Here is a 20,153-nt window from a genome sequence, read left to right on the forward strand (position 1 = left end):
TTTACTTGTAAATGAGCGAGATGTGAACTTTTGCAAGGAGCTATTGCTCAGCAAGTTGGCCGCTGAACTGGGCCTCGGCTTGACGACGTGTCCTCCTTCACTTTCTCAAGCTGTTGCTCGTAAAAAATTAAATTTCCAAAAAAGAAGCAGGGAAGACACAGGGGGCAGACGAGAACAATTTAACATCTGGGCTGGTTTGAAGGATTTTTCAAAAAAATGTGTCACTTTGCCCATAACTCCATCCAATATGAGTATAAACATGCAAAGGATGGTGGAGGATTACTTTCAAGAGGTAGTTGATATGGAAATGTCAGACAGTCCCTTTCCTTACTGGGAAGAAAAGCAGGCCATTTGGAAACCCATGTACAAACTTGCTTTGCAATACCTAAGCTGCCCACCCTCCAGTGTGTACTCTGAACGAGTGTTCAGCACAGCAGGGAACTTAGTCAGTGATCGCCGTAGAAGGTTACTTCCCAAAAATGTGGAGAAAATGATGTTTATAAAAATGAACTACATCTTCCACGAGGAAGGCCTTCACCATCCAAGACATCCAAGCACTGACTGTTCTCTAATGGCGGATTCAAGCGGCGATGAATTGATAGTCTGTGATGATGACGTACACACTGATGAGGGTGAGGATGAAGCTGAAGATGATGCCGATAACATCTTTTTAAAACTTTCTATGTAAGTGTAGGGTGCAATCTACCCCCAAAGAGGAAAGGGACTTGTGGCATTTCCATATCACATACCATCTTGAAAGGCTGCTGTTAGGGCAATTTATCCTTAAGGGTAGGGTGTCATAGACAGAGTGACCCTAAACTGGCTTTGTCCATTTTTCATAATATTGTACAGTCTATAATGGCTGAATTTTTTAGTATTTTATACAAGTGGAGGGGGGCCTAGAGAGACAGAAACCAAACTGGCTTTCTCCATGTCAATTAATATTGTACAGTCTATAATGGCTGAATTTTTTGGTATTTTATACAAGTGGAGGGGGGCCTAGAGAGACAGAGTGACCCCAAACTGTCTTTCTCCATGTCAATTAATATTGTACAGTCTATAATGGCTGAATTTTTTAGTATTTTATACAAGTGGAGGGGGGCCTAGAGAGACAGAAACCAAACTGGCTTTCTCCATGTCAATTAATATTGTACAGTCTATAATGGCTGAATTTTTTGGTATTTTATACAAGTGGAGGGGGGCCTAGAGAGACAGAGTGACCCCAAACTGTCTTTCTCCATGTCAATTAATATTGTACAGTCTATAATGGCTGAATTTTTTAGTATTTTATACAAGTGTAGGGGGGCCTAGAGAGACAGAAACCAAACTGGCTTTCTCCATGTCAATTAATATTGTACAGTCTATAATGGCTGAATATTTTGGTATTTTATACAAGTGGAGGGGGGCCTTGAGAGACAGAAACCAAACTGGCTTTTTCCATTTCTTTACATATTTAACTATAAGTGTAGGGTGTAATATACATTCAAAGACGATGGCTGCATTGCCAATATGCATAGATGGAGAGGAAGACAATCTGTTTTGTGTGTAGAATAGGCCTACCAACGAAGAATTAAACTGTTTTTTTGGATGATTTATTACCTCAACAATTAGATTACTTGTCTCTAAAACAGTTGGAGCACTAAATTGGGTTAATTTAGGCCCAAAAACATGGATTTTCCCAAAAAATAGCAAAACAAAACCAAACAAAACCAAAACCAAAACCAAAACACGCAATGGCGGTTTTGCAAAACCAAAACCAAAACCAAAACACGACGGTAATCCAGATCCAAAACCGAATCCAAAACCAAAACACGGGGGTCAGTGACCATCTCTACTTAACACACACACACAGGCATTTTTTTTATCATGTATTGTATTATTATTGTGCCTACAGAGCTTTGTGTCTCATTGCGTTTTATAATTATAGTGTATAGTCTTGTTCATATCTCTGATAGAAATGATTAAAGAATATTCCTCATTATTTATTTTATATACATATATTTATTTATATCTTTGTCAACATCACTGAGATGAACATGGCCTGGATAAGATTTGCATCATCACAGAACATACCCCACCCCTTGCAGGCAGATCAGCGCTCTTTTGAGGTCTACTACTGATTTGCGAGTCCCCTGGACATTATGGTAGAGTAGAAAACTATGCTGTAGGAAAATGTCAGCTTATTAATAATATAATAATATTAATAATTAACAATATAATTGTATGTTCTCTACATTAAATTGATGGCACGACACTTTCACCGACATATTTAGGGGATAACAGACCAATGAACACTGATAGCTTAGAGGCCTTGTAATCAAAGAGTATATATTTTCAGTTATATTATTTGTAAACTATGCTAGGGCATAAGTGATATATACTGTACTTATGTGTACATTATAGTTATGATATATATATATTAATTTGAAGTGACAAAGCAAAAGTAAGATGTAATGGCTCCCAGAAAAATATTGTGTTGCCTCTGTGATATTTCACATTTTATGCCACCCTTTGGAATGCTGACACTGCAAATAAACCTCTCCTAAACAATGAGGGTCTTTTAGGTAAGTCATTTACATGGCAGCTCTTTGATTTACTGCTCCACCTATTTAGTATTTACAGAAACACACAGGGTTGGGCTTGCACAAAACATGCACCTACAGACACCTCTGTTTAGCCTAATTCGACTTCATCAGTGCAGAGGTTGTTTTTCCGGTCAGCATGTGAAGAGCTACAGAAACAGCCTCAATTTAAAAATAAGAGTTGGGGGATTAGCTTGAAAGTCTCCCTAACTCCTGTCATTGTTTTGTGGATCTTGACACTAAAATCCAACAGTTGCCCCTAAAGTCTCGTTCCTAATCAATGTCCATTGTGTTACTAAAGTCTGTTCTGCAGCAACAATGAAACTGTACAGCATTTGTTTTTATATGAAAGCTAAAAAGTGCAGAAACAAAGATTAAGTTTAAATTGAAGAATGTTATTAGTAATCTAACATCTGCCACCGAGCGGAGATTAAAAATAAATATAGAAGCCGACGCTGGCTGAGACTACATACCTGGCGGCCAGAAAGAATTTGCAAAACTGACAAGGAAGTGTGTCAGTCACAGTGAAGTGAGGGAGAATAATGATTTTACTGGACACCAGTGTGAGGGAGAACGGAGACAGACCTATGTGAGGAGAAAACAAATCGAGACATATCTGTAAGAAGACAGATATATATTAATGAGACTATTCTAATGATAGATGTATATGTAAAATGTTGTATTTGTGGAGATCAGCATTTATGAGAAAAAGCATCTGATTACAGAAATACGTGTAAAGAGAATTATCTATGAAGCCAAAGTATCTGAGAGGAAACATCATTTTGAAAAAACAACCCTCTGGGAAAAGAAACAATGAGAAAAACGGTATTAGTATAATCAAACCCTGGTTCTTGTGAGTAAACCTGAGAAACTATCATATCCTTATATTACAAAAACGTGAAGTGAAAAGGAGATATAGATTTAACACCTGCATCAGTATAAATATTTATTTCAGATACTGTGATCCAGTCAATATATTATTTGAGTTATTAGAAGTACTTATTTTAGAGAAGGAATTATGTATTGATTTATTATATCATCTGCATCGTTAGTGATATGGAATTCAAATTCATATCTGGAGAAAATAAAATATACATATAGCTAAATGATAAGTATTATAAGAGCACCAACGAGAGCCCTGTATGGAGTGAGGAAAATTAATATAAAATAATAATTAAAGGTCTTGGTCTGTGGATTCGCAGAAACATATTGGTATTGTAATCTGCTGCATTGTTTCTGAGTTATTTTGGAAAACGGCCACCCGCCATTTACAACAATACATTACCACTGTACTCTGAAAATGTGACCGTTGGCTATTCACCCGTGCAACTGCTAATTGCTCAGGATCGGCTGACAGTTAGTGAACTCTCCCTGTGCACCTGCTGGGTGACCTGAAAACTGTGACAGTTATTTGCAACCACATATATCAGCACATCTTGCGTGGACCTCAAACACAGAGCACGCAGAACAAAAATCTTTCAGTCAAGAATATTATCGTCACAATCAACGTATAACAAAAACAACTGATACGCCGCTTGTATTGGATATGACGTATTAGCCACAGTGCTACTCTTTGGGTCCTATGGACGTGTAATGTGTGAACTCTGGTGCCCTACAATTTTTGGTCGAGGAGATTGACGTCCATTTTTCAGACTACTGTCACAATGAAAACATTTTGTTGCCCGATGTGGTTGTTCCACCATATTTAGCAGATTTGTTTATGATAAATACCTTCAAATCACATACTCATTATCTCCATAATATCTTCAATTACATCTTTGCATATGGACACTAGCAAAGGTACAAGGCTTCAGGTAAAGCATATGCATCCCAATACCTTACAATTGTTCTAATGGTTTTAAAGGGGGAGGCTGAAGGACATTTTATTACCACGCATTCAGCTACAACCAAGTAACACTTCTTTCCCTTTTTTGCTTAAACGATAGCAATTATCCGTAATTATCGCATTGGCAATGACAATAAACAAGAGTCAAGGACAAACCCTTCAAAAGGTTGGCCTGTGGTTACCAGAAACGGTGTTTACACATGGACAGCTTTACGTTGCATTATCCCAAGTGAAAACAGAAGCACCTATCAAAATTAAAGTTGACCATGCCCAGCAATTACATTTCGTAGAAAGAACTTATACATATAATGTAGTGTATAAAGAAATGCTTGGATTCCTTTATTTTTTTTGATTTATAAAATATTCATTATACTCCATTCTTCAAATTTCTACATGTAATATAGTGTATAAAAAAGTTATTGAATTATGTTAATAAAGTAATTTAGTCATTACATTTCAGTTTAATTTAAGGCAGTTACCGCCGGGTTTACCTAATTTATTATTACTTCCAGGCTATTATAAAGTAATTTAATGTGATATGATCTATATATAGGTGTTAGACATAGTGATATTTTATAGTGAGTGTTAAGAAATCGGATGTTTCCTGTTGGTATGATCTGTCAGCTATGCATTACTTTGTAACCATGTGCAGGATCAATTCAGCTGGTTGCTAGGTAAATAGCAATAAGCTTCTCTTCAGCTCCCAGTATGACAGCTGTGCTATTACTTACCACACCCATGCAGCTAATAATCCTGCAGTTTCTGATTGGTGCTGCTACATTTATAAACGTCTTCCTGGAAGCATACCAATCCTGGTGACCGTTCCTGCTTGAGCCAGTGTGCCTTGTATCCTGACCTGTTCAGTTCTCTGTATTTGACCTGAATTGTTCTAAGGATTCTGCTGTCTTATCCACTCCAGGTTCTTTTCTTTGCTAAACAGTTTTGCTCTCATATCTCTACCTGCCCTGACACCAGGCTTGTTTATAGGATTCTTCTGTCTTCTCTACTCCTGATCCGTGCCTGTCTAACTCTGAGTTCTGCCAAATACACTCTGGTTGCTCACTACCTCCTACCGTTTTCCGTCTACTCCACTGGGCATGTGCTGGATCAACAACTGCTACTACCTGAGCTTAAGTCCTGGGGGAACCGAGTACTGTTGAACATAACAATTTCTTCGAAAAGGGGGCTACTAAAGGTGAACATCCCGTAAAGTGGTTCTAGCAGTTGAGGATCTCACACTACTCTGCCTTTAATAGTGAGTCAGACATTTTGTAGTCTATTAGAAGTAGTTAGCATGATATCAAACTTACATAGATACTATAACATTCAAATGTATACTATAGTGAGTCTAATACTCAACCTCATAAAAGTGTTTGTGATATTAACTATTATTTATTCCCTAATTGTACATCTATTTAAGATATATATATATATATATATATATATATAAAATGTAAAAAAAATATAAATATATAAAACAACAATCTTATCGTGTCTCAGAGTTGTGCGAAATGTGTGTGGGTAAAGGAAGTCGCCCCTGGTGGTCATAACAAGCACAACCATACATACTAAGAAGACTTGGTAGAGGCACTGTGCATGAAGAAATAAGTGATACACACAACAATTTTACATGTACACCCATTAGCAGTAGTAGGTGGATGTTACAGGTAATTAGAAATTGTTTCCTGTAGGGGAAAAAAACCTCATTTGTTCCAAGAGGAAATCAGGTGAGGGGTGTTAAGACAAGGGCTATGTCAAAGGACAATATTGTCTACAAAGAATGAGTAACTAAGTGGTTAAAGGAGACGTGAGACTTATAACGAGACCAAACTGATCAGTTGAGTGAGCAATGTGGCTAAACGTGTGAACTGCACAGCTCCATTCGGATTGCCTTATATTACAAAATGCAGCAATAGCGTTGGCCACTTCCTCGTAAGTTATTTCCCTACTCCTGAGAAGACTGGTATTCAAATGGGACATATGATAGAGATGCAAACAAATTCAACCAGTCCACTACCCAACAAAGAAAATACAAAATATACATTGAACACACAATAAGATGAAGGCCTTATTAATATCAGCTGCATCAGGCACAGCCCTTCCTGAGAGAAGATGAAGACATAGGGCTAGATTTACTAGGTTGCGGGATTGAAAAAGTGGAGATGTTGCCTATAGCGACCAATCAGATTCTAGCTGTCATTTTGTAGAAGGTACTAAATAAATGAAAGCTAGAATCTGATTGGTTGCTATAGGCAACATCCCCACTTTTTCAAACCCGCAGCTTAGTAAATCTAGCCCATGGACTTTCCATTGAGTGGTGAAGAGAGACAACAAATTCTATTTTATTTCCCATTCTTCATTTAGCCTTTATTTTTTTAAATATAAAACAAATTTATAATGCGTCTGACTTTGTCTTCTTACCCAGTAGACCTGATTATCCAGAGTTTCAGACTTCTCTAGTGATTCAAGCACCCACAGGTGCTTATCTACTTAGCCCATTGATAGGCAACCTGATACACTGCAGGGGCCCTCTAACCTTCAAAAGGGCTGCACATTACTCTCAGAAAAAAGGTAAAACAATACATTTAATTAAATAAAGAGACACCTATCTGTAATAACACATCAGTAGGCATTTTAAACAAGTGTTACAAGCTATAACAAACAAACCTGATCATAAAGCAGGAAGGAGCTGGGCGCCGCGAAGGCTCGGAGGGCCATATGTGTCCCTAGGACTACCTGTTGCCCTTCACTGACCTAGCCTAATGTTCAAGATATATTCACTCATAATTTAAGCGGTATTGTAGGCTATGATCAACTAATTTAGTAAAAAAGACTTGGAAATCGGTTGACCAAATTTTTATGTGTGGTCGCCTGTACAACAGAAGTATCAGAGAATCTACAAAGGTAATTAGGGAAATTATTTAAGATAACATTTGGGGAACAAAATGAACCTGACAATTGGTAACTCCGGGCGTAGAGGAATGAAAGGGTGAAGCTGGACAAAAGGGCTCATCTACCAACATTACATTTTGGTCACAATTTGCACTAAAACTAAGCAGACACTTGCTTTCATTGTCTAACCTGCACTAGACAGACTAAAGCTAATTGCTGATAGGTTGTAGTGGTTCAGAGCAGGTTTGTTAACTGAGCCCTAGAGAGTATAATAGCTAAAAGGCAAATGGAGGACAACTGAATAGAACTGTGGAGAGAATTAGTGAACAAGTGAGAAGAGGATGCAGGGGCTGATGCAGAGTGAGTACTATGCCAGTGTGCATGAACTCACTCTGCACATGCCACCAAAAGTGGGCACATCCATATGCACCCTTGCAGATTTGTGTGATTCATCCATTGACGCAAGCTTGAGCCTGGGAAGGCGGGACAGGGGCGTTCTAACATAGGCAATGAGGGTGTGTTTGCACACAGATGCAGACCAGGGCAAAGATGAACCTGAGAAAACTGTATTATTGCAGGGCAGGTTGAAATAGTGGATGAAGATGATGACGGTCCCCAGCACTATTGAACTGCTTGTGACTGGCTGTTTGCAAATGGTCCACACACACTGAATGGTGAATTCTTTGTGGCTTGAACATATATCATGCTTTTGTGTACATGTTTACAAAACGCTTCTACTGTTTTTTTTTGTATTTTAGATGGGTGAGTTATTTCTGCTGTATTAGAATTTTTTAACAGTTTTATTGATGCCTAATAGCGAATGCGTTTGTTGCAAATAAAATAAATGGTTACAGACATCGGTGCAAGTGGAACGTAAATGCACGTGACGCATGTGTGGCGTGAAATAGGCGCATATGCTGCACATAGTTTCCACTTTGCAAATGATCGCATTTGCAGATTCTTCAGTGAATGCAAATTGGGTTCTGCGATTTGGGGAACAACCCTACATCAGCCCCGCCAAATCAAAATGTGGATTACAAATGGAGGAAAATTAGAAAAGCACAATTTAAAGACAAGTTAGAATAAACAAGTGGAAAGTAAATGGGGAAACAGAGAGTCATTACAGAGGAGAGTGTAGAGGACACTCTAAAATGGAGAGAAGAGTACAATGCACACAGGAGTGTGGTGTACAAGATCTACTAGAGAGCACAGTACAATTACAGTGGAGAGTAAGAAAGACCGTATACACTGTAGGCTAAAGTACAAAGCACACAGGAGAATGTAGAGGACAATATATACTAGAGAGTGGTATAGAAAGCACAGAGGAGTGTTAAAGACAATATACACTGGTAGTGAACAAAGCACACAGCAGTGTGCTAGGCTAAATATACTAGAGAATACTGGACGAAGAAAAGAGGCGTGTATAAAGGACAAGATTTACCAGAGAAGATAATATATACTGGACAGGAGAGTACAAAGCACAGAGGATTGGGTGGAGGACAAGATACAGTAGGGGTAATGTACAAAGTATACAGGAGAATGTGGAGGACAAGGTGGACTAGGGATACTGAACAAAGCATAGAGAATATGGTGGAGAGCAGGATATACTGGAAGAAATAGTACAAAGCACATAGGTGATTGTAGAAGATATATACTAAAAAGTTGAGTATAAAGTGCAGAGGAGAACGTGAACAAGAAAGTGTAAAAAAAATGTGCAAATTGAACAGAAAGAGCGGAGGACACAGGAAAGACAAGGGCATGCTATAACAGGCTAGGACGCCTAGGTGATGTATGTCAGACAAGAAATAGTACAATACAATTACAGCAGAATACATACAAATGTTACATTAAATGTTTAAGCAATGCTAAAAATAAAAGTAGATGGTGGAGGATAAAAATAGGACATATAGTGTAAGTGGGAGAAGGAAAAGGTTCTTAGGTGGGTGTACAGGATGGTGTTAGTGGGAGAACAGTTTGTAGAAAAGTTTGGTGCAGAATAAAAATCTGTGTGTGTTGATCTGTCCTACCTGAAACCCTCCAGACACGAGATCTACCAGTCTTTAGAGCCAATCCTCATCCACAATAAACCCAAACACACAGAAACAAGAAGAGATGTGCATCTGGGCTCAGGGTGACTCATTGCCATCTGAATAATGAGCGGGTTGTCTACAGTTACTTGCTGGATAAAGGACTTTTGAAAACCCTAATAAGGGGGAATGTCATTACAGGGAGAATCTCAGCTGAAAGCAAGCTGTGCGGAGCTGGGAACCACATTCCCTCGCAGGCATAACGCACAAGGTTTAACTCCTTCACAGCAAGTAAATACAGCAGCTACTCTGCTATCTCCTCTTAACTAAGGGTTAACATTCCTTACGCACTCATGCAGAGATAAAAGTTAACACTTCTAATGGAATATTTAAAGGATTTCCTAAGATCGATAGAGCATTATTGATACCAAACAAACAGTCCACCCATCAAATATTCATGAATAACACACAACATTAACTAGTTTTCCGACTGCCTTGCACAAAACATGAGTGCCTCATTACAGCCCAGGAACATGGCTCTTGGTATATTGCAGAAGGATCTACACTAATCAGCCACAACATTAAAACCACTGACACGTTAAGTGAATAACATTGATTATCTCGTTACACTGGCACCTGTCAAGGGGTGGGATATATTAGGCAACAAGTTAACAGTCAGTTCTTGAAGTTGATGTGTTGAAAGCAGGAAAAATTGGAAAGCACAAAGATCTGAGCAACGTTGACAAGGGACAAATTGTGATCGCTAGACGACTGGGTCAGAGCATCCCAAAACGCCCTATTCTCTATGCTATATTCAGTACTCCTAAAATGGCAGGTCTTGTGGGGTGTTCCCGGTTTGTAGTAGTTAGTACCTATAAGTGGTCCAAGGATGGACAACAAGTGAACCGGTGACAGGTTTATGGGCGTCCAAGGCTCATTTATGCACATATGGAGTGAAGGATAGTCCATCTGGTCCAATACAGAAGAGATACTGTAGCAAGAAATGCTGAAAAATTAAATGCTGCCTATGATGGAAAGGTGTCAGAACACACAGTGCATTGCAGCTTCCTGCATTTCGTACTGTGTAGCCTCAGATCGCTCAGAGTGCCCATGCTGACCCCGGTCCACCGCCGAAAGGGCCTACAATGGGCACATGAGTGCCAGAACTGAACCATGGAGGGATGGAAGAGGGTGGCCGGGCCTGATGAATCACGTTTTCTTTTACATCATGTGGACAGCTTGGTGTGTGTGCATTGTTTTATACCTGGGGAAGAGACAACACCAGGAAAATGGCAAGCAAGTAGAGTCAGTGTGAAGCTTTGGGCAATGTTCTTCTTGGAAACCTTGCTCCACCTCACAACCTACAGATACAACAGGTCACATTCAGAGGTCTTGTGGAGTCCATGCCGCCCTCGCCAGCATAGTCTTAGAAGGCCTGAGTACTTTGTACCCCCATTCAACACCCCAGCATATCGCACCATGTCCTGTTTTCAACCTGTCAATATTTTTAAGAGTAATTGAAAACACAAGTAAGGCTACTCACAGCACCACAATGGAACAGAGATGTAGGAGGTAAGTTATGTGCAGCCGTCATCTACAAACATCAGGCCTCATTTATGAAGCACAGAGGAGGAAACACTGCAAATTGGTTTGGTTTGCATTAATGTTCTGGACCACCTGCACAAACTAGTGCCTACGTTTATGGGCAGACGGAAATAGTCACACTGTGCAAATGTCTAAACATCACATCAAAGTCCAACCTCCTACCTACCCACATCATGAAAGTTTTAACTTAATGTTTCTGTCCACTTTCTGCGTATAGAGTAAAATAAATGTCTAGTAAACAGTAATGCAACAAAAAATAAATAAATACAATGTTATCACCCCTGACAGATTGGTCACAGCTTTCTGTAAACAACGCTTAAAATTGAGCTGGAAATGAATATATATGAACCACTTCCATGCCTGTTTCCTTTCTTAAGCGTACACAATATGTTCTATATAAAAGAGATTATAACTTATTCCAGAGCATGATGTAGCAGGTGAAGGTATGTGGATGGTATATAAATCTTGGGTGGGAGGCAAGTAGGGTTGTAAAGAACTGTAGGCCCAACCTTTAATGTGATAACTTGACCACATTTTACAACATTATTCACCAGATAACTAATACCATGTTTTTTTCACAGTCAGATGACTTCGTTATTGGTTTGTATACACCCTACTGCAACTTTGATTTATTAAAGCTTTTGCATGTACACTTCAGCCATTAGACACAGTTGGTTATAGTTGTCCTAGCTACAGCTCTGCTGCACTCTCTGCATTGCAGTGATGGGTAACAGGAGGCTATAGGGCCGTATACGACCCTACGAGCCTTCGCCTGTGGCCTAAAGCTGCTTCCTGCTTTATTGGTAGATTTGTTTGTTGTAAAACTTGATTAAAATGTGTCTTGATATGTATTACAGATAGTTGTATATTTCTTAGATTAAATGTATTGTTTTAACTTATTACTAAGATTAAGGAGTATATTTAGGACCCTTCACAATTTTAGCCCATTAACCAATATCCCATCGTCGCTATTTGCATCGGTACGGGATGTAGTAACAGAGTTATTTATTAATTAAATCATGCTCCGATAAGCAGCTATCACATGGAATATTGCTATACCATCCGCTGCTTGCTGATAGCAGTGGTGTAAGAGTATTCTGTCCAGTTCTATTCACTGTGCATGTCCATAAGGCCGCACACGTGTACAAAGCAGATACCAAAAGGATGTCGCTAGCAATCTGCAAAAACATAATTGCAGTATGTTAAATTGGCCCATTTAGTACTCTAAATAACACCTATAATTAAATATTGTTGTAATCCTGTTAAAACTGCTGTTTTTGCAGGTTTTGGGGGAGGGGGGGCTTTGATAAATAAGCCCCTAAGGGTAATGTGCACCTGAAGTGCATCAGGCTGCCTATCACTGCTATACTGGATACATTTGTATCTTGAGATCAGTTTTGTGTCATATCCCAAGGGAAGGTGGATGACCCTTTAAAATTATATATGGAACCAAGTCATACGTACCAACTTCATGGTGTTGTCTTCCAGGAGCCTGCCGGGGGAGGTGGGCGCAAGGGGGGAGCGGAGTGCCAAAAATCGCGTAATTTTGGACCCGCCCCCTGTGACGTAATGACGTGTCATTTTACACAGGGGCGGGGCCAAATGTCGCGATTCACGGAGAATTGCAGCATTTTGGCCCAAATTCTGCCCACTTCACTAGGAAGTGGGCAAAATACTCTCCCGGAAGTCTGGGAGACTCTCCCAAAATGTGGGAGCTTCCCGGACATTCCGGGAGAGTTGGAAAGTATGATCCAAGTAGTACTTGAGCCATGGCCCCTATTGTTCTTGTAAACCCATTTGTAATTAGAATCACCATCCATTGTGCATTAATCTTCCCCAAATGAGATGATATATTACACTCAAACACTAGTTGTTATTATATAACAAACAGTTCTCTACCTTCATACGGGACATGTGCAGCAATTTATTCCAACCAAAAAAAGGTAATGAGAAGAAGAGAACATTTTAGCAACAATTCTAACTCTAAAAGGACCAACACCCGTGCTGGGGAAAAACCCTACTATATTTCTATGTGGGCAGTACATTACATTTAATGTGGTGTTCAAATTGTTATCTATAAAAAGGTGTTACGAAATGCCTACATAGAAAGGTTTCCGAAACAGAGATGGCAAAAGACCAGTACAGTAATTACACCCAAGTAATGTTATTTTTAAACTACATTATGGAAATATATACTAGAGTTCACCCAATTTTTCCTGGTAATGCAGAACGGGCAAAGTAATTAAGCTAACCAATCTGCTGCATGGCTTGGTCCTAGGGCTCTGGCTAGGGGTGGGTGCACATTAGCAAAATATTTTATAGGTGGTACTGCAGTTTGGCCTTTAATAAACTGAAATATGAAGGAAACAAATTCACAAAGTTTTAAGGTGTAAGAAATTCTGGGCCTGATTCATATGTGCCATATTTTGCGCTAAATTGCACTTTGTGTACCCAGAAGCTGACTATACACCAATGAACGCGAGAACATCCAATTCACCTTTGAACGCGCAAAGGATACTACTGACATCCTACGATTTCATGACCAAAACAGGGGATGGAGGGGGTATATGGACGTTGTCAATGTAAAGAACTGGTGTCCCAAGGTCAAGCAGCTTCCGATTCAAGCTTTGGCCATCTCTAAGACATGTGTTTTTCAGTCGTATCATTTGCACTATAGAATATGTCTAAGTGCTGAGTGATAGAGATGACAGTCTCATATACATGCTTGAACATGTGTTTGCAATCAAAAGCAACTGTAAATGTGCATTTTATGTACAGTAGACATTAATAATATCCTGATAAATCATGGGTGAAAAAATGAAAACAAAATTTTTTTTGTTTTAAATGTTTTTTTCATTAATAACTATATTATTTAAAGGTGACAATAATTGAGTGTATTTTTTTTTCTGTGGGTTCTGGGACTTTATATTCCACTTATGTATTGAGTGTATGTATCCTGCAGTGTTTTGCTTCTGTCACAATACGGTAAGTGCTGTATATACAGAACATACCTACACCCATATTTAACAAGAGACGTTTCTTGTATTTGAATACGCGATTACGTTCGTTTTGCATGCCTTAATCAATCAGGACCTCTATGTCAATGTTCCTGCCAAAGATTATTTGAAATAAATAGCAAATAGAAAATATATTTCTTCAATATATGCTAACAGTCTGGGCATTTAGAAATAAACGATGAGGAAATTCCCTAGCGCTTTACAATTGGGAACAAACATTAATAAGACAATACTGGGTAATACATACAGACAGAGAGGTAAGAGAACCCTGCTCGCAAGCAATTTGCTGGCGCTATATAAATAAATGTTAATTTTAGATAACTGGTAATTATTGGTGTTGTTCGCGTGGCAGACTGAAGCATTTTCAACAGTAGCAGTGATATAGCGTTGCAAGTACAGAATATAATCGAGGAAGAGCATGATATGTCAGCAGCAAGGCAAATCCCATGAGCATAACTGCCATATAAACTAACATTCTCCAGACTTACTCAAAATTGAAAATTACTCTGTAGATTAAATATTATGATTTATGTATGTAATGTTATTTTAGATTGATTAACCAATCCGACCTACAGCCGCACACTTCAGGTGCACTTTCGAAAAAAATATATAATTCTGTATTTTGAATGGTTAAGCAGAAAAATACAGCTGCTTACACTTGTGATTAGAGCAGATTCTGAGGTTATTGAAATGGGCATTCTCTATAATCATCATCATCAACATTTATTTATATAGCGCCAGCAAATTCCGTAACGCTTTACAATTGGTGACGAACGCAGTAATAAACAATCCTGGGTAACTATAATGGATTGTTTGCTTTGTTTTGCGCAGTATAAGGATGTAAATAACATTTCTACAAGTGTGTGACAATATTTCTATACATTTCTAATATCCTGCCTCAAGCCTCTCCTTTGAACTTGGAACAGCTTAACTATTTGCAAAAAGATATGTAAATGTCCAATATTTAGTTGGAATACTTCATTCATTTCTGAACCAAAATACATTTTCTCTCAAATGACCTTTCTGTTATAAAGAACAAGAAACAGATGCCAAAACCGGAGAATTGCTTTAAATTCAGTATACGTGTGTAAAGTGTCTCACCTGTTGCTGTCTGCCATTCCCTTCAGCCTAGTCCTTAGGCTGACTATGAAAACTTTCTGCAAGAGGAGCCAGGAAACCAGATCGGAATGTGGGACTGGAGAAGTGTATACACGCGCCGGCCGGAGGCTGAGACAGACGGGGAAATAAATAGCTGTTTATGATCGTGTACGAGGCCCCTAGGCACAGGAAGGAAGAGGAGGGCAGGACAGCAGCCGATCACATGAGGAAATCAAAAATATCTCAACGCTAATTCATAAAAAAAACACACTAGATGAAATAGGCGTAAACAGCTAATGGCAAACTATAGCTGTCAGTTGTGTCTTATTTCCAGGGACAGTCCCTAGTTTAAAAGATCCGTCTCTGGCAAATGTTGCCCTTGGAAATTCAGTATATCTGTTGCACAGTCCTACTTCTTCAATTCAATACAAGAATGATATTAATTGTAACTGTTCTCATTCTGTATGTTTTTAAGATATATAGTATATGTATATTATTATTATTATGACTATACACATAGACCATGCCACGTTTGGGGTCGTAGATGCCCAGCATGACGTGTTTAGATGTTACTGAGTTTAATAAGTGGCTCTAGAATTTATATTGAAATGTTGGCAGCTATGTACTGAATGTCTGTAATTTGAACCATTTTATCCCAGAGAGCCAGGTACTTCATAGAAGAATGTCTGATATTTAGAATAAAATTTTATCTTGGCCCCAAAGTACATGGGAAACTTGATAACCCATGCCCTGAGCTGGAATTTAGCATGGAAATATCCTCTATTTTCTTCTTTTTCTGAGAAATGCCCTGTTCAGATTTAACTATACCCAAAAAATGCATTTGTAGGCATATATTGCTTAAAATAGAATTCTTATAATGGTGTGGATGTTGCACCCTATAAAAAAGGAAGTGCTATATGACACGTCTATAGTTCTACAGAATTTACACAAGGGAGATTAAAAAAAAAGGATCATTTCACAGCTGGGGGTGATTCATTTTCCATTATATTAATTTTGATTATGTTTATTGGGTTCTTTTAGTGAATAGACCAGGCTTAGCCAAATCAAGGCTCTGCAGGTGGTGCGGAACTACAAGTCACAGTATGCCTTGCCATATTTACCTATTGTGAACCTTACACAAAGGTAAATCTGAAGAATGCATGTTCTGTTGCAAATCTATGAATTAAATAAAGAAGTATTTGTAGGCACACTATATAAAAATGCGCTTTACTTGATTTAATGGGGCCTATTTATTAAACCTTCGATTGCCGTCTATTCCCTGAAAACAGCAGTTATCGGGGAATAGACGCCAATTGAAGTATTTGCCTCATCTATCAACAGTACATCAAAGCAGATATCATAGACATCTGCTGCTTTGCACTTTTTTCGTAATACATAGCAGTCCCCATAGATGTCTATGGGGACTGCTATGTACTGCAATTTAACAATGAATGGAATTGGTTTTACACATACGGTAATGTACGCCAGCTCAGGCTGCTGTACATTACCGTTTCTGCTATTTTTCAACACTGTTCAGCTCTGCTCTGAAGAGCAGAGCTTTACAGCGCATGTGTGGAGGGATCACATGAATCCTCCCTGTCACTCACCGCTCTCTGCAACAGTGAACTGCAGGGAAGTTTTCAGATGGAGCGTGCGCACAAGGCTTCTATGGATCGCACAGCAGCTTCGGGAACGAAGAGGCCGTGAAAAGGTAAGTTTTTAACTTCACAGGAACAGCAGTTTTTCGTGACTACGGCTTCTGTGGAGATTTTTTTAATATGAGAAATAGTTCAATCCTTATCAATGCGATAAGGGTAACTGTTTTTCATTTTATGCGGCTGTTGATAAATGTGCCCCATAATCACTAACTAATTATAAATAGTTCTCATTCATTCTGAAGTGCTTAGTAATAAACATGTTATACTCTCCTAAGCAAGACATACTAAGGGTCATTTATGAACCTCAAAAGTGAAAACCTGCTATGTGCTTTAGTGATGTTATGCACTTACTGTTGCGTAATTGCAACCAATTGGAGAAGTGCATTTATTTGTAGGGCAAGATGACAGAGTCAGCGCAGGGGCCATAGTTTGCTCTTGTCAATGGGACGAGCTGGGCTGATCAGGCTGATTCTCGTTACATGTGGATTGCCCGAAACACAGTGACTTCAATTTATGACACTTGATAAAGACAGTCCCAGAATCCCCTCAATTTCATGGTTAATGTAAGACATAAATTAAGCTATACTAAGCAGTAATTTAGGAGACAAACTGAAATGTTGTTGGGACTTTAAAGTGACAACCTATTCTTTCTACCATGCCAACCTCAAAACCAGGCTCCTGTTGATTTGGCAGTTCCACAGACCCTTAGATTGGATTTCACCTTGAAATGCATTAGTCAAGTTAAAAACTAAAATTAAAGAATGCAGCAACTGCAGGGCCAACTGGACCCAGAATCCAATGCAAAACATTTCTATTCTTAAAGGGATAGTAACTTGGAAAAATTAAATCTATGCTTTTTGGTATGGGGTAGTGTCTGGTAACCAACTGTTTTTAGAAGATGATCATCTGACTTCTAGAATACCTCGTCCTCATATAACTTCTACTTTGCCTCTGGCTTTTTAGGTGTAAAACAGTTAAATGGAGTTCATATACATGCACGCACAAAAAAATCTTTATTGAACCTTTTTCAGTTCTAAAAAGCAGTGTCTATGCAAATATTTAGTTTACTTAATGGATCTGCAAAATTCCATATGCAAACAATGTTACATGTAAATAAAAAGGATGCATTAGGCAATAAACCAAGAAAGACTTTATTTCTCACATAATATGACCTTACTTTATCTTAGAAGTTTTGAGGTTCCCCAACACAGTAAAATATTGCTGCCTGCATGGTATGAAAACTGCGATATCCAATAATAATCCTCTTGAAAAGTGGTTGGATGACTGTTGATAGCTCATATAAGCCCATGTTTGTGATCTGGCGGCATTAAACTTGAAAGTGGGTGACGTATTAAACAATGAGGGTCGAGAGGCTGGATCTGTCCGTGTCCAGACAAGTCTTTCCTTCTTGCGTTGAAAATGAATTGCTAAGTGCGAGAACAGCCGGAGAAATAACACAGCATACTAATTAAGACTTATGCAGTGTCCTAATTTGTGTCCACCATGACAGAAATTAAGCATGGTTTTGGACTTACCATGAGATACTCTCATATGGTTTTGCCCTAATGCCATGTGGTGCCTCAAGTGAGTTATATATAGTGACACAAACCTTTGACATACCTCCTAACATGTCACTGTCCAAATGGTTACAGTCTGTGCTGAAGAACAGTGGTGTAGTCATGCCATGCTGGGGTCATTTTACTTTGGACATGTATCCATTATGAAGCCCCTTTCTCTGCCTTACAGGAATTGCTGCATTTCCGCATGCACCTGTGGCAGTCACTGGCGGATCAGGGCAATTGCCCCACCTCCCCCCCCCCCCCAACAGCAATCTTCCTACCTTGAACTGCAGCCGAGAGATCTGATTAAAGGGAATGAGGGGGCAAGGCCATTGGGGCCAACCAATCAAAATGAAGGAGGGGCGTGGTTATGCTAAATGCCCCCCCTAAAGAAAAGTCTTGGTCCACCCCTGGTGGCAGTTGGGTGCGGAATCCATTCACTGACTGTCATTACAGCTGGGAGGTCCCCTCCAATAGGGAGTGTTCTGCCTAAATCAGGACAGTTGGGAGGTATGCTTTGTTAGAACACTGTATGTTCTGGTTCTTACAGATGCCCACTGTAAACATCGTTCCATGCGAATCAGTGCTTGCTCTACAGCTTCACATTCATGGAGGCACGTGAAGATCTACTGCACCGAAATGCCAATTTGTAAAAAAAAAACAGTAAATGTGAAATGAATATTGAGATAAATATGGCAGTATCCAGGGTACAAATCCTAATTGATTTTCTGATTATGCAGGAAAGGCAAGAGAGTTCGGTTTACCCTCTTCTACAACATATCAAACATATTTTAGATTAAGTTCCAAAGCTCTTTAGTGTTTACATAGAATTTCATCATCACTGAGAATACATTGCCCCACCTAGTTTAAGCCTTCAATTAAATTATTTGTTTTGGATCATTTACAGACCTGTAAAGGGATAAGCACATTGTATTTCACCATAAACAACAAATGAAAGAGCTTATGTTCATTACAATACGCAACATTTACCTCATCCCAGGTTCATTATAATTTGCAGCATCTATTGCAACACAACTTTATAACAATGCACAACAAGTAGAATTCACCACATGGAATAAGGTGAAAAGTAGTCCAGAATGGATATTTAAAATAAAAAGTGTTTTGGTAGGCAATCAGATATGACAAATTATTGTGGCACAGGTCCCATGGTTGAAGTTTTAAACTGCCATTACATTACAACTAAGAACAGAGAATTGCACATGCTTTTCAACAAAAAAGTGGTACTAATTTATTGTCCATACACACACAATGACAAGACATACTGCACAAGAGACGTGCACAAGTACAGAATATAGGTATAAATTGCACACAACATACATAACAAGACAAGTTGTACTATGTCATTTTACAGAACAAGAGAAATGGTACAATGTGCACGGTCAAGACAGATATGAACTTCCAGAGATTTTCTAAGAGAACTGGCAAATATTTTTTGCTGCGATCATCCCCTATTATATTATTCGTGTGAGAGAAGTGGCCTAACCTGTTATCAATGAATGTAAAGTGCATAGTTATAGCCATAGATATCCATGCCCAATGTTTCTTAAGTTACAGCATAAGCTGTTCGAAGTGACGGCTCCTACAATGACTCTTCTGAATAGTAAGCTCACGGGGAGGGGCTTTATCAACCCTATTAGCAGCAAATCAAAGCGTGTACAGACCCAAAAATTATGCAGTCATTGTCTGACCAGGCTGGTGGTTTCTGCCATATCCAACCTGAGTGTGCATGTGGCCTGTGTATGATTAGCTTTAGGGGCAATGCAGGACCTATCGGCTTAGAGGATCAGGGGAGTACAGCTCAGTAAGATTTTCTACCTTGCTAGTTTTGGGTGAAATTATCCTTTAATG

General features: G+C 39.0%; 1 protein-coding gene across 3 annotated transcripts in view; it reads right to left on the minus strand.

Annotated features, from left to right (window-relative positions):
- Nucleotides 1-15,252, minus strand: part of PIK3R6 (phosphoinositide-3-kinase regulatory subunit 6) — an 86,229-nt gene extending 70,977 nt beyond the window's left edge. Inside the window, exon 1 of one of the 3 annotated variants that reach the window (XM_075216946.1) lies at nt 15,071-15,252. The gene's annotated coding sequence lies outside the window, so the exon portion shown is untranslated. Of the gene's footprint in view, nt 1-3,055; nt 3,098-9,347; nt 9,447-15,070 lie in introns of those variants that run through there. The other 2 variants (XM_075216947.1, XM_075216949.1) reach the window with 2 other exon arrangements.
- Between the last annotated feature and the right edge of the window lie 4,901 nt (nt 15,253-20,153).

Source organism: Mixophyes fleayi, chromosome 6 (genome assembly GCF_038048845.1).
Source record: "Mixophyes fleayi isolate aMixFle1 chromosome 6, aMixFle1.hap1, whole genome shotgun sequence".
NCBI classification, from domain to species: Eukaryota; Metazoa; Chordata; class Amphibia; order Anura; family Limnodynastidae; genus Mixophyes; species Mixophyes fleayi.